Below are 15,407 nucleotides of genomic sequence, written 5' to 3'. Positions count from 1 at the left end.
ATTACTTAAGTTAATTTAATTGCACAAATAACACAAGAATTAATTTCAATGACTTAACAAAAAGCCAAAATGGTAATTAGTAAAATAACTCGATACTGAACTGCTAATATTAACAAATTAAATAAAATTCCGTCGATATATAAAGCCAAAAATTCAAAATAAGAATTCATTTTTATATACTCGTATCTTTTATGTAAACGCCTGACAAGTACAGCTCGTGCAGTGCTCAAGACAGGATGCTGATTTTTAGCTACATTTATTATATAAAATCTCTACATATTGTGAAACTTGAACGCAGCTATGTTTGTGCGTAGAAGATTTTCTCTATTTTGAGGAGAAGCTTTTTAAAACAAGCTATACCAAATTTTGGTACACTATTAGCAAATTTTCATTTGATACATACAGGTATACCCATATTTATATTTATCTTCATAATTGAGCTCGAGATGAATTATAACCACAAATTGAGCATATATCCATGGGCGAACAATCAAAAGGGACGTCTGATGGCTGGAAAGATGGTATGCTAAGTATGCGCCATCGACTTTGGGAGCTAAGATATTATGTACCTAGTAGCATATAGTTACACAGTCTTACTCCCATTTAAAAATTGCATTAGGTACCTCATGCCATCCATGCATCCTGCCCATACAAGCTTGCACTAAGTCCTATCATGGAAATTAATTCCTTCGGACAAGATTTGATATCACAATATTCGGTTAAAATTCATGTGTTCTCTATAGCCATATCGACGTTTCAATAAAATTAGCTTGCTGTTACTTTTAAATAACCAATAATATAACTAAACTTAAAATATTCAAATTATTAATCATTTGATTTTCTTTTCGTTTCATTTGCTAGTTGTGACACTAAGATCTAGTAAAATGCAAATGAAAAAACTTAAAGATTTAACACTCCGCCTTATTGCCACTTGTGACAGAGAGCTGGCTCATTTTTCGCCGAGAGAATTGGAATTGCTATTCAACGTGAAAATGATTCTAGCGTTCACGGTTCGATCGCCTTCACGATCATGATTGTAACTGTTCTAAATTTTAATCTGTAATTTTTATTCAATTATATTCCGACATTTGTTAATAATCTTATTAATAATGTTATACTATTAACTAACAGATTTATGTATTTATAGTAATATATCTACTATTATCTGTTGTCCCCGACTGACTATTAACGCACAGACAACAACATTAACAGCCTATAAATTTCGCACTGCTAGGCTAAGGCCTCCTCTCCTTTTGAGGAAAAGGTATTTGGAGCATATTACACCACGATGCTCCAATGCGGGTTGGTGGATACAATGCACAGACAAAAGTATTGAATAGAGAGTTTAAATTTGGAACAGAGATTAATTTATAACGTCTGCTACGAAAGAATTTGTGGGAAATTCAACTTTGTTGATGGAAGAATAACTTGGTATGAAAGTGTTTGTCCTTTGAAGTTAGAAACATGAAAACATTTTACATGTTTGGAACTGGGGTAGCTAGTAATATAATAAGTGCTTTTTCGATGTCATAAATTGCCGAATAATAGGTGCCAGGTCATCATCAAATTTATATCCAAAGTCGAAAGGAACAAAGTCGCGGGAAAAGTCCATTAAAATTTTACAACAGCTAAGCATTTCTTCAGACTTTACCTGCCTGGATAAGTGCCAATGGACCGTTATATACGAACGGTCTACGTCACAAACTTCAAAATTTATGCAGCGGAGGAAACTGTGAATGCAGCCAGCATTTTGCTTATTACGCCTAATGTTGGACTTCAAATTTAAATGTTAAATTGAAAGAGACGAATGGGGTTTTTGACGGAACGATATTGCCGCTGTTGACGTAAGCATTTACTACTTGGCTGTAGGGTTAAGCGCAAGCCACTCATTAAATACTCCAGCACTTAACAGTAATATTTAGTATTGTGTTCCAGTTTAAAAGGTGATTGAGTTAGTGCAGCAACATACAATGGACATAACACCGTAGTTCCAACGGTTGGTGACGCATGGACGATGTTAATTACAATATATATTTGTTATATGGTCGGTGGTGACCATTAACCATTTTTACCTACAACTACATTTTTCAACTTAAAAACAAAATAGATGAAGAAAAAAAGATGAAGATTTAGCTATATTTAAAGCATCCGCTGAATTTATGTTGTAAGAATCCATCTTTCGATGTCATGATCCTGCAAAAATATTTACTGATTCTTATTCCACCAAACTGCTCCAAAGTGGCTTGGTGGATATTTTATTCACTAGATCTTACATATACAGAGCCTCTTAATATAATTGTGAGAGAATTTCTGCTAAGTTAAAATTTTCTTGCCAAAATTGATAATATACGTCTGTACTTATTAGAACTATATTTTAACGGATAGACTTCAACGGCATCTTTCTATCGATACGTTTTATATTAAAGTGGTGTCAGTTGGATAAAAGAAAATTATTGGCCAATAAAATATGTATATTACTAGCAAGTAGAAATGTGACCGCTTTTAATGATAGATGAACTGGTGAGGATATATTCAGCTGAACAGCAGAACTGAGCTTGAGACTCCGTCGGGATGTCTTAAACGCAGGTGGAATACTTACAGTTACGTTACAATATATTAACATTAACATTGATCACTTTGATAGGAACAATGACAATTATTGTATGAACATGAGAAGTAAGGATAAGCTTATTACGGCAAGTTTTCGATTCTGCGAAGTCAAAAATAATTATTAAATACAGTATATTCTACACAATATGATGTAGAAAAACAGGCGTGGAGCTAATAATTGTTAGCTTTCCGAAAGGATGTTGGAAAAGAGTAACTACTAAGTTTTGTTTTTTTTTATGTTATAATGGAATAGGCTTTTTGTCTTTCATCCCACCTGATGAAAAGTTTAGATGAAGACGAAGGTGGTGCACGTCCATCCAAAAGAAACCTGTTCACTCTACTCTTAAAGACTCCAGAGTTCAACTTATCAGGAAAAATTGACAAAATATAAAATTTCTTGTCGGTTCTTCTTGGTAGAATCTACCTTCTAGTTTCAAACAACTAATATATACTTATCATTGTACCTACATGGAAAATGGTTAAAAAAAATGAAAAAAAAAATATCCCGCTGAGTTTCTTTCGCCAGTTCTTCTCAGGTCCGAGGTGCTAAATTCCGAACCGGTGGTAGATTTTTGACAATCAATAAGCAAGTGCAAACACTTCTATATTGAATAAAGATTTTTGACTTTGACTTTGACTGTGACTCGATGGTAGTAAAACGATGATTCACAAGTGCTTATTGAAGACTACTTGAATAAAGTATATTTTGACTTTGAGTTTTTCTTTATCCATCAAAACTTTGTGTTGTTGTTTGCTAACTAAGTTATAGGTGCCAGTGTAGTCGTATCGAAGGATGAGTGAGTTTATATCACATGATGGATAAGGCTTAATATTATAAAATTAGTTTGTCAACCCTTTGACCTCTAAATAAATAATTAAACCATTGAGTTAGTTACTGCTCTTCCTGCCTCTTATTACTTAAGTGACTGTTTTATTCATAACCACTTGTATTTTTAAATATGTTAATTTTAAATTTAAAGTAGATTCTTTGGTGTCTCATACAATATATTGTGACACGTATCAATCCTTTTCTTTTACGCATGAAGCGAAGTCTATGTGGTACGGTATAGGGTATGTGGGACTCACCGTGAACCGAATGTCCACTAAAAAACCACTCACACTCTCCGTTCCTTCGAAGGACGTCACGTGATCGGTTATGTTTAACTATGATGCCCTGGTGGTTGGTCAATAACCTACTTCAATGAAGAACCAAAAATTGAAAAAGAGTGTTTTTCTCAAAGATTATTTTACTTATTTTTGTGACACCAAAGGTCCATGCGATTCTTGTTTAAGATTTAAAATATTAGTTGATTTGTGTTCATAATTCAGACAGGAAGGTATTTATCTAATTTCAATGACATTTTAAGAACAAAATAAATAGTGAGACTGTTGAAAAGAAGACTGTTAGTTTACTTTTACTGTTAATATTGCAAGTGGTTCGCATTCATAATTATGAAGTAACGCCCTGTCAAAGGACTGACTACGGCGCGACACGAAGCCTAATCAATCACTATGCAGACTAAGCTATTAATGACAGTTACACACATGGATCCAACGGTTGGAATCATGTTTGCGATGGAGATGACTTATGTCCAACTGAGCAGAGCTGATCACCTAATTTGGGTGATTAATTTGCTGTCCAGTCGTTGAAGTACGATATCACGATTTATATTCTCGGTTACGAGAATCCTCGGTCTGACGAGGTTGACCAAAATCAACCAAATTATGAATTTACATTTGTCGGTTGAGCTTAGGTGTAAAAAAACATACGCCTCATCGCTTTCATTACTCAACTTTTGGACAGCGTATTTTTTTTTTCTTTTACTTAATGGATCTCTTTCACATTACAAGAAATCAAAAAACCACTTTTAAATAAACGAATGCAATAAAAATGTCTGTACATGTGCTAACTTCTTTTCAACAACTCTGATTTTTATGCGGTTTTCACTAATACAAAAAACGATAAACAATTTTAATATATTATGTAAAATCTGCAAATATTTTGTGCACAGTGACTGAATTGGGACGGTGTTTTGTATGCAAGAATATTGTAGGCCTTAAAAATTTTAGAAAAATCTGCAAAGAAGATACTAATTTTCTAAATTACATTCATGATAACTATTGTAAATTAATGAAAAACTATCGGTTTTGCTTAGAAATTCTCTTATATCAATTGTAATTACTTATTCAAATAAATATATTAGTTACCTTGAGCATTTAATATAGTTTAAAATTATCATTTAAACTATGTCTTCGAAAAAGTATTTAAGAAGATATCAGAGTCTCCATATTATTGCTTCTGCTTTGAAAGAGAACTTTTACATTCAATCGGCTGTTTTTTTTATTAACGGTAATCATTTTTTTAAATAGTTGTAGCAATGCCTCTATTTAATTAAGGAATTACGAATATTCCAAGTTAATTCTCCTTTTAAGCTTATCATTTTTATTAAGAGTGGGGACAACTATAGCCCAAGGGGTCAGGATCTATCCTGCAACATTTTACATAGCTAGGCGGCCTGTAAACCATTGCTCCACTGACGCTTCGAATAAGTACTTCGATGTTTTTATTCAAATCTTTTCACCGATTTTCGCGTGTATTTATGAGTTATTTATTTGTTGATACTTAATTGAATAAGAATTAAGTTGAACTCTGGAGTCTTTAAGAGTAGAGTGAACAGGTTTCTTTTGGATGGGCGTGTACCACCTTCGTTTTCATCTACAATTTCCACCTTTCAAGTGTGATGGAAGACAAACGTCTATTCCATTAGAACTATTAAAAAATATATTAAACATTTAATTAGGATAAACAAACATTGCAGACAAGTTTATGTTTGTCAAATAACTTTCACTTGTGTTTCTTGACAAATTAAATAACGATAATATTCTAGTAAATATTATTTATTTTTATTGAGTAAGTAAATGGTTATTTAAAAACAACTGATCAGAGGAATGAATTCGTGGCATCTTGATATTTTATAACGATTTAAAAAACGCGTTATTAGATACTAAACAGCACTCGCTGTTTTAAATGACAAGGTCGAACAAAATACCATTTTTCAGATAATGTTACATTTAAATAATTTCAAAACCCGAGTGGTGATTTAAAAAATAATAATTGCTTAAAGATATTGTTATACAATTCTACGTTAAAAATATATATATAATCTGACGCACTACGGGGTTCCATAATAAAATTGGCATTGTCCTTTAAATATTTAGTTTTAAATCGTTGTGAATGTAGATTCTATAAGGAAACGAGTGTACGAATCTGAATAATTACACCTTTTTTTTAATAGACTGAATTTTTTTTTATGGTTTTTAATTTTACATAGTCGAAAATTGTTTTCTTTGCTCAATTTTTTTTATTTCTAAGATGAGAGAAAGCGTTAAGAAAGCTATATAAATTTATTTTAGTTAATTGATACTCCTAAATATCACAACATACAAACAAAATACATTAATATTAACAGATTAACGATACAAACTTGGCTAAAGTCAGCCCTGCAGCCTTATGATAACTTCTTTGCTCATTAAATGTTTTTTTATCTCGCAAGACCCGCTGAAAACGTAAGATTTTACAAATTTTAAAAACCACGTCCGTACTTGCTCTCCGCATCTTCACAAATAATAAAGTTTCGCTGCACAAAAGTCGGCTGTCGCTAAAAACTGGGCCAGTTTTGTGGATGCAGAGGCACGTCGCTTGAATATTTATAATAAGACCCAAAGAACCTCTAAATAGCTGCCGGTCTGAAAAGGTTATAAGTAAATTTCACACTTTTAGCTACTGTCCAGTAATTTCGATGTAAAACTTTTTCGTTTCGACCTCCTTTTTATTTGATAGACTATTCAGACGAACTTTAAATTCGAAAGCTAATTCGAAAATCGAAATCTGACGTTAATGCTAATTTATTTTTAGCGTAGTTGCATTCGGTTTTCGCCCTTTTTATATTTCTCGTTCTAATTTCGAAGAAGTTCTAAATTTTGTAACTTCACATATGGATATATTGTTATCGTTTTTAAATTTAAAGGTTTATAAAGTTTAAAGCAAATGCTTTTGTATTTTGTTAGTAATCGTTGATTTATTGTGATGTCATAAATAATTATTTTCAAGGGATACAACATAGTTCCCAAAATTGGTACATTGGTGATATGACGAATAACTAATATTTCTTACAGTACCAATGACTATGGGCAGTTTTTTTTTATGGCATTGGTTGGCGGACGAGCATATGGGCCACCTTATGGTAAGTGGTCACCACCGCCCATAGACAAAGGCGCTGTAAGAAATATTAACCATTCCTTACATCACCTATGCGCCACCAACCTTGGGCACTAAGATGTTATATCCCTTGTGCCTGTGATTACGCTGGCTCACTCACCCTTCTAACCGGAACACAACAATACAGTGTACTGTTATTTGGCGGTAGAATATCTGATGAGTGGGTGATACCTACCCAGACGGGCTTACACAAAATCCTACCACCAAGTGGTGACGAGTTTTACTTCCTATAACATAAAAAAAATTATTGAACCTATCTATCAAATTAATTGTAAGAGAATACTCGTCCATATATCTGTAACTGTATTCCCTTAGTATACTGCTGTGACTAAAACTTTACAGCTGCAGTTGACAACTTCATCACTCTTTAAAGTAATAAAACAGTTTATGGGGCATAGCAGGATACGGTTAAAGTATTTAATTCAACATTTATTATGGTTATCTTCTTATATATTTGTTGTTATTAATGTAAGTCTGTTTTGTAAATTTATGTAAGCCCCTGTTGAATTGAAATTATAATTTTTATATATAATTTAGGGCATTTTGCAAGCCAATAGATACCAGTCACTCATGGTATGGGCTGTAGTGACTATTCAAGATCAGGTGATCCTCATGTTTCATAAAAAACATATGTAATTTATTTTTGTACATCACTATACTCCACCTAAACGTCTGATTCCTGGGTGGGTAATATTGGTCCGTATGACGCTGCCATCGGTATCCAGGAATTTATATATAATAAGTAAACCAAAAAAATAAAGATGGACTCCTAGTTACAAGTGTCAGAGATGCACCTCGAGTCGTAGTACATTTTTTTTTGCGTTACAGTCCAACGGTCACCATAGACTATTCTTCTTTATGTTGCATCCTAATAATTTATTATTCTATACCTATGATTAGAATTACTTCAATCTGATAAGAAAACGCAGTTCAACCAGTATTCTGTAAGCCTAGGAAACCCCAGCCATCTCAGATGGCGATCGAGGCTGACTGAGATTAAGGCATTTGCAGAAATAACGATGGGTTGTTTTTGGGACACACCACAGGCCGCATGGCGGATATTATGTTCTTATCTTAATTTGTTTCAATCATTCATAATAATAGCGTGTTGGTGATAACATCCAGATACATCCCTTATTAACAACTAATTAATCTACCAAAAATCGAACTTAGTTTTATGTCTTTGTCCTAGCGCTAAATGTCACGACTTCGTATTGGTGTGAAATATACTGACCCAATGTAATTTTAAGCTCAAAGGACATTATATTTAGGACCTATAGGCTAAGCACTTACCATCAGGTGGCCTAGGAAGTTTAAAATTGAATTAAACTGGTCGACCAGGAAGCTTGCGTGAAATTAGCATTTGTTCTCTTCAAAATATTCCAGATCGGCTACTAGATGTTCCGTAAATTCTAGGCCACGTATTTCGTTATCTGTATTCAAGTTATTGAAATCAAATATCAAGAATCAGAAATAGAATTGTAATAGAAATATTTATGAAATAATATCAGAACGAAATGTCGAGTGGCGTCCGTTAGATAAATATTAGGCTTAGTTTTCGGCTGGTTTTTTTAACCAGGTTTAAATTAAACGTTTGGTATGTCAGTTTATTTGGTAGTGTTATTTTTTTTTGGAACGTTTCGACTTCGTTTAGTAATAAAATTACGTAAAAAATTCGCGGAAAGCGAAAACTTTTTGCATTTGATTCGTTTCGCACAAATGGTGCAGTTAAATTGTTGTATGAAAATACATAGATTTTAACGGAATATTACTTTATGTCGGACTAGCCTAGAGCTTGGAATTTTTATGAGCTTACTTAATGTTTATTAATCTTGTGCTCAGAAAAAAAACATCGTGAGAGAACTACTTGGGGTATAATTGATGGTTGGGCTTTGTTCAAGAACGTCTGGGTAAGTACCACCCACTAATCGGATATTCTACCGCCAAACATCAATACTTAATATTTTTGTGTGTCGGTTTGAAGGCTGAGTGAGCTAGTTGGACGCGCATGGGTGTGTTGTAAGGAATGTTTATGAGCGGTGGTGACCACTTACCAAGAACAGATCATTCGCCCGTTTACGTATCGTTTATATAAAAAAAGCCTGCATATATCGGATCAAAAGAATTAATTTATAACTTATGGAATCCCCAATCTAATCGAAGTCCGAATTCGACCGACGTTTTTGGACAATTACAGGACCAGTTCCCTTGCCTTCCATTTATATTAAATATTTAGAAAATAAACGTAATTTTAGAGCTAATATGCTCTATATGGAATAACACGCATTGATATGGAGAGATATGAATAGTTAAATTTTCCAAGAAAAGAACATTGGACAACAGCATTACTTTGAAATTATTATTATTAATTAGGCTCCTACTTGAAGCAACTTTACTTAAGTTCAAGTATATTTGTAATTTGCCTATAATGAAATATAAAACTCATGTTACAATATATATATCACATAAGGCTTATTATTCTGTACAGAATTATACAAATGATAGAAGATACATATATTTATGTATACTTGTTAGCTACCAGGTACTATACATTGTTTTATTTTAAATATATTATTATTTTATTGTAATGTAATCATATATTATGTTTATATCTGCCTTGTACACCCCTACCTCTTTCTATATCTGTTTCTTTCCTCTACCCTAAGGTTGCCTGGAAGAGATCGCTGTTCAGCGATAAGGCCGCCTCTTGTGCATCTTTCTTAAATGTGATTCTTCTTTTTGTTTACTGGTGTACAATAAAGAGTATTTTGATTTTGATTTTTGATTTTTGATTTTGAAGATGTTGGAGTTTATATTCGTCGGTGTTTATATTCAGGGTACAAAAAATAATTGTTTATGATTATTAAATGCACATTTTTGTATAGAAATTAGTAAATACTGTTACTCTTGAAGGTTCTTCTCGGTAGGATCAACATTTTGAACCGGTAGCTTAGTATTAAAATAAACTTTGTAAAATGACGTTTCAAATTTTCTAGTAGTCTTTTACGATTACTTGGTTAAAGCAAATTCCGATTATATATCAATTATTTTATTAATTAAAGCAACCATTGATATCATTATACATAATGTATTTTTTACATAAAAGATTTTTTTCTTGTACACAATTCACATAAGCACTAAGTAATTACGATATTCTCTTTACTACAATTTACATATTTACTGAAACAAGAACTTTACAGAGTTAACTCAATACGAGAAAATTAAAAACTTTTCTATTAAATATAAAAAAAATATTGCCGTTAAATTTTATAACACTGTTTTTTTTTTTTTTAAATAAAACTACTGAAAAATATTTCTTTCCCTTTTGATTATCAATCAAAGATTGTTTGAGGCAATGAAGTATTAAATATAGTTCTAAAATGTATGCATTTAACGCATTATAAATCTGCATTTCCTCAAATCAAATAATACTTTTACTCACTATATTGTTTTCAAGGTGTGAGTAATAAAATTGTAGTTTATTTCTATTTCTTGTATGATATGACTTGTGTTAAATTATATAGTTTTAATATGAATAATAATTAAGAGAATTTTATTTGCGAGACATAAATATACAACTGATTTAAATTAAAGAATTTTGATTTATTATATAGTGTAGTGGCATACATAGTTCTAGTTGAATAATGACTAAAACGCCTTGTTTTTTACTCTTTGCAGTACTTATATCAAATGAGCTGCTTGTCCTGATTTCCGTCGGCGATATGACAGATTCTGTCATACATGAATTTGCTCCTATTGGTCTTGATTACAGTCTTCCTCGATAAATGCTATAGAATATATTTTCAAACAGGACCAGTGTTTCCTATGATTAGCGCGTTCAACCAAACAAACTCCTCAGCTTTATACTATAGTTGTATTTTTGCGGCGCATCCAACATTTATATCAAAAGTTCTTGATTATATATTGAGGTCGTTTTAAATTATCACAAATACTTTATAAGGCATACAAATTAAAATATACGCGGTGCTTCAGTCCGAGAGATTATCTTGAAACGTGTACATTCGATTTGTGGCTTCCACGTAACCGAAGTCCAAGTTCTTTTTCTTGATTAAATCCATGGAAATTTATAGCATTTATAGAACGAGTACATTTCTATTTTTAACATATTATATTATTCTTCAGGAATTTTAAATTTTAAATTCAAATTAATATATATATATATTAATTTGAATTTAATATATAATGAATAATGTTAGGTTAAATATAAAACCGAAACGATTAACAAATTGGCTTTTTCAAATTAATATATATTAATTTGAATTTTATATATATAACACGAATTAAAATAACTTATGTTAATTTTATGTATTTCATAATAAACGTATTTGGGCGCGTTGACAATAAAATTTCATATCTGTGATCGTATTTGTGAAGTTTAACACTTAAATCACTAATACCAATAAACTGAGTTTGACTTCTTTCAATGCTGGCGTCATTTTTAACAAATGACACACGCTTTAATTAAAAACTCATGTATTACGTCCTAATATGTTGTATATGTATGTCAAATCTTTCCTTAAAAACCAAGTCACCACCGCGCATAGACATTGACACATTTAGATATAATAATTATTTCCTACATAACAAGAATGCGCCACCAACCTTGGAGGCTAAGATCCCTTGTGCCTGTAGTTACACTGTCTCACTCACCCTTCAAACCGGAACACAATAATACTAAGTATTGCTGTTTGGTGTTGCAATATCTGATGAGTAGGTGGTACCTACCCAGACGGGCTTGCACAAAGCGCTACCATCAAGTTTTTATATTGATTTACAAAATAACCTCTGACCCCGTGTGTGGGCTGTCTTGAGTTTTCTTTCGAAGAATTCAGAGCCATTTTCTATTTATCATAAGAAAGTGGCTATCAATATTTTTTTAAAGTAATATACAAATCTATTTCAGAATATACACAGGTATATACCCTTTTCAAGTAGTTTTTATGAGCACTCTTGATCCGTCATGTTACAGAAATAAACTATAGCTACTACGTGAAGCTACCACCGGTTCGTAATGTACTCTAGCTAGATGGGTCGTCAAGAAACTCAGCAATTCTTATTTGAAATAAAATACACACTCAATTACCTTTTATAAATCAACGAAGAGAATTTCCAAGCTTTCGCATCGTCTTCATTATCACCTATTGTGTAATAAACTTTACCAATTAATATGAAATTTAAATTTATTAACAGGCAGAATGAAGTCAAAATCTTAATTAAACCTTATTAACATAATAATTACAAATCCATTTCTGTTATAAATAATATTATAGAGAGGATAGATTGGATTGTTTTTAATGGAAAAACTCAAAATGTGCTAGAACGATTTTAAAAATTCTTCCACCCATGGAAGACTACATTATTTCGGAATAAAACCACTTATGTTTTATTTAAAAAAAATAAAAAAAAAATACTATGAAAATAGCAATAATGTCAAGGTATCAAAAAAAATTTTTACAGATGTCATTATTTGGCGCTCTGCGAAGACTATTATAATACAGCCGATACATAATATCATTGTGAATGTCTACAAAACTCATATTTACCTACAATAAAGTCCACTATATGCCTAACTGCTATACTCATCGTTGCGTAATAACTCCTCTTAGTTCAAATAAATCCCTTTAACCGATTCCAATGAAAGAATTGATATTAATTGATTATTGTCATACATCTCTAATGCTTCTGCTTGGCATTTAATAATTCCGGCTATTGCCAGCCTGCCTCACCTTTGTATAAAACAAAGTCGCTTTCTATGTCTGTCTGTATCACCGCTAATTCCAACATACCACTCAACGTATTTCAACGCGGCTGTTAGAAAGAGGAACGTTTGTATAATGTGTAAATATTTTGTACAAAATGGCTGAATATGAAGGGGTAACCCAAAAAAATATCGACTTTTGTACGCTTTCGTGCCTAACGCTGACTAAACCTTAGGAGATACATCGAAACAATTACCAAATCGTTGATCTTAAATAAATCTAAAAAAAGGTCCGCGATTGCATATGTCACCTTTTTAGATAAACTCATTTGTTTTTTTTTAATTACAAATTAGTAAAAACGCTTTAGTTAGTTTCCGAAGCCATTTTGTCCAAATCATTGTTATTCAGATAAAAATATTGTTTACATTGGGTAGATAAAAAAAAAATTAAGTCCAACGCCCAATGAATGAAAAAAAAAATAAAGCGAGCCATACAGTATCCGCATAGGATAACCTTGGTAATAAGTAACATCAACATTATATCCTCTCGGAAAATGGGTCGCTACCATCTGACGGCAAATTAAATACTGAGTAAGATATCCATTCGTGATACTGGACCCTGGAGTAACCTTTTTCAGGTTGACAACTGGCTCCTGGTTGAAGCCTCACTTGATTGACCAGAAAAGTTTTTGAATTATTTTGATGGTTTTTATCTAATTAAATTAATTTTTGAAAAGTACAGAATTGACTTCAATTAGATTACCTTTACAACCGTATGCAAATTATCCTGTTTCTGTGAACTAAGAGTACCAAATAGTAGCATAGGAATGCTTTACGATTTTTTGGCCTTATTTTACGCTCCTGCGTTCAATGGTCGTACAATACTATAGCAGTCCAATCAATGCTATAAAAGATGTCATTCCAAATTATTATATATGTTATATTTATTATATTATAATATATTTAAAATTGTCCGATACCAAACGGGTGGATAACTGGCTATCACAATTCACTTTGAACTTGGTACTTAAAATTATCCAAATTTGAATCTTTAAGGCATGGAAAAATATTGATCGTTTTTCACAATATAATTACGACTCGAAACTTAAGAATCTTACACCTATTCACATTTCTCATTAATAACATACCATTATAAACTAATGAATAAACGTTATAAAATAAATATATCAACTTAATATTTTCTTGCTACATGCATTTGTAATTTTTTTATATATATAGAAGTTGCACTCGTACGAAGCCGGGGCGGATCGCTAGTATAATGTAAATTTTTTTTTTTTTTTAATGTCGATGGTCCACATTTTTTTTAAATAACGGTCTCCGTAAAATATTCTGAATTAAGAATTGATATTTTATTCTTATAAATTCATACTTAACTTTTACAAAACTTTTTTAATATTCAACTAGACACAAAAATCTAAAACTAAGTTTTACTTGAAACAAACTTTATAGGGAAGTGTATTAAAATCTCAAGAGCACAGATATAAACTTCTTTGAAAATAAAAAATGTCAAACTTACCAGATTAGACAGCTCGAGAAAAACTGCGTAATCACAATGTGAAACTGATAATAAAACACGATAACTTCGAGGCACCGGCCAGCACGTCCGCTCTGGTCGGGAGGTAACACGCCACTGGACTCAAGTTAGCTTCCCCCATGGAAGTACATAAAGGGGGTTAGTGGCCCATCGAATGTTTTCGACAGGGTATTTCGTATCACAAGATTCATTACGGTGGATCAGGGTTTTCTGTGACGTGATGAGCGAAAGGAAATATTACGATAATTTTATGGATGTTTTTTAGTGCTTTTTGAATATTTTTTGAAATTCTATTCGTTGAAATATTAAGTATCTATTTTTTTAATCTCCCATTATAAGTATGACCTAATTTTTGGTTTGATCTAGGATTGGCTCTAGAGTAAGGAACTCTTCAAACGTCAACAACATTGACGTGAAATTTTGCGTAGAAAGGCTTGTTTTTTTTTTTGAACTAATTTTGATAATTACTGTGCATTCATTTTAGTATAACTTCAAGGCGATCCTATATAATTTTCTTTAAAATTGTAACATGATAAGTTTTCGATTGGATTGTTTAAAAATATACAGCGTGTTGTTTTTTTTAACTGTAAATATATTCTATAAAAAGCAATACATATTTCATTAAAATCCTTTACGATAGTAACGCAAACGACCTAAAAAGGAAAAATAATGTAATGGAACACAATCAGTACAAGGAAACTCCAGTAGCGATCACTCGAAGATAATTACGTAAAATAAAAACCATTGTTGTGTACTCAGGCTCAGTGACTGGGAATCTTAACTGAAAATATCGGGTTCAAATACGGACAAGCTTATCACGTTGTTTATGTATACATAATTCGTGCAATGTTTTTCGTGCTTGGCGATCACGGTACGTGTTGTGGGGGAACCGAGCACGTGTCAGATGAAATTCAGACACGTAAATCCACATTAAGCTTCAAATCTTGTTCATATAAGAAAATAATTCAACCGGCAATAGGACGTTGTTTTTTTTATTGTTATACTAGCGACATAGATAAAGGCGATAAAGATCTAAGCATACATAGGGACAGACAGCGGCAAGCGTAGTGTAGAATAGACTTTAGTCGTATCCGTGTGAAATTGGGACGAGTGATTTATAAATCTTACTTACAAAGTTTTCCTAACTGATACAGTTTTCAGACAACGTTCGCTTAGGAACCGTCCGGAACGATATGATAAACTTTACCTTTAAAAATATGCGGCTAAAATATACTATATATATA

The 15,407-nt window shown here is 32.1% G+C and overlaps 1 protein-coding gene across 1 annotated transcript in view; it reads right to left on the bottom strand.

Moving 5' to 3' along the window:
* LOC125073073 overlaps positions 1-14,248 on the bottom strand; it is a 116,382-nt gene extending 102,134 nt beyond the window's left edge. Inside the window, exon 1 of the mRNA XM_047683760.1 lies at positions 14,146-14,248. The gene's annotated coding sequence lies outside the window, so the exon portion shown is untranslated. The remainder of the gene's footprint in view (positions 1-14,145) is intronic.
* Between the last annotated feature and the right edge of the window lie 1,159 nt (positions 14,249-15,407).

This window comes from Vanessa atalanta, chromosome 23, assembly GCF_905147765.1.
Source record: "Vanessa atalanta chromosome 23, ilVanAtal1.2, whole genome shotgun sequence".
Classification (NCBI taxonomy): domain Eukaryota; kingdom Metazoa; phylum Arthropoda; class Insecta; order Lepidoptera; family Nymphalidae; genus Vanessa; species Vanessa atalanta.
This window is presented reverse-complemented; position numbering and strand designations above follow the sequence as displayed.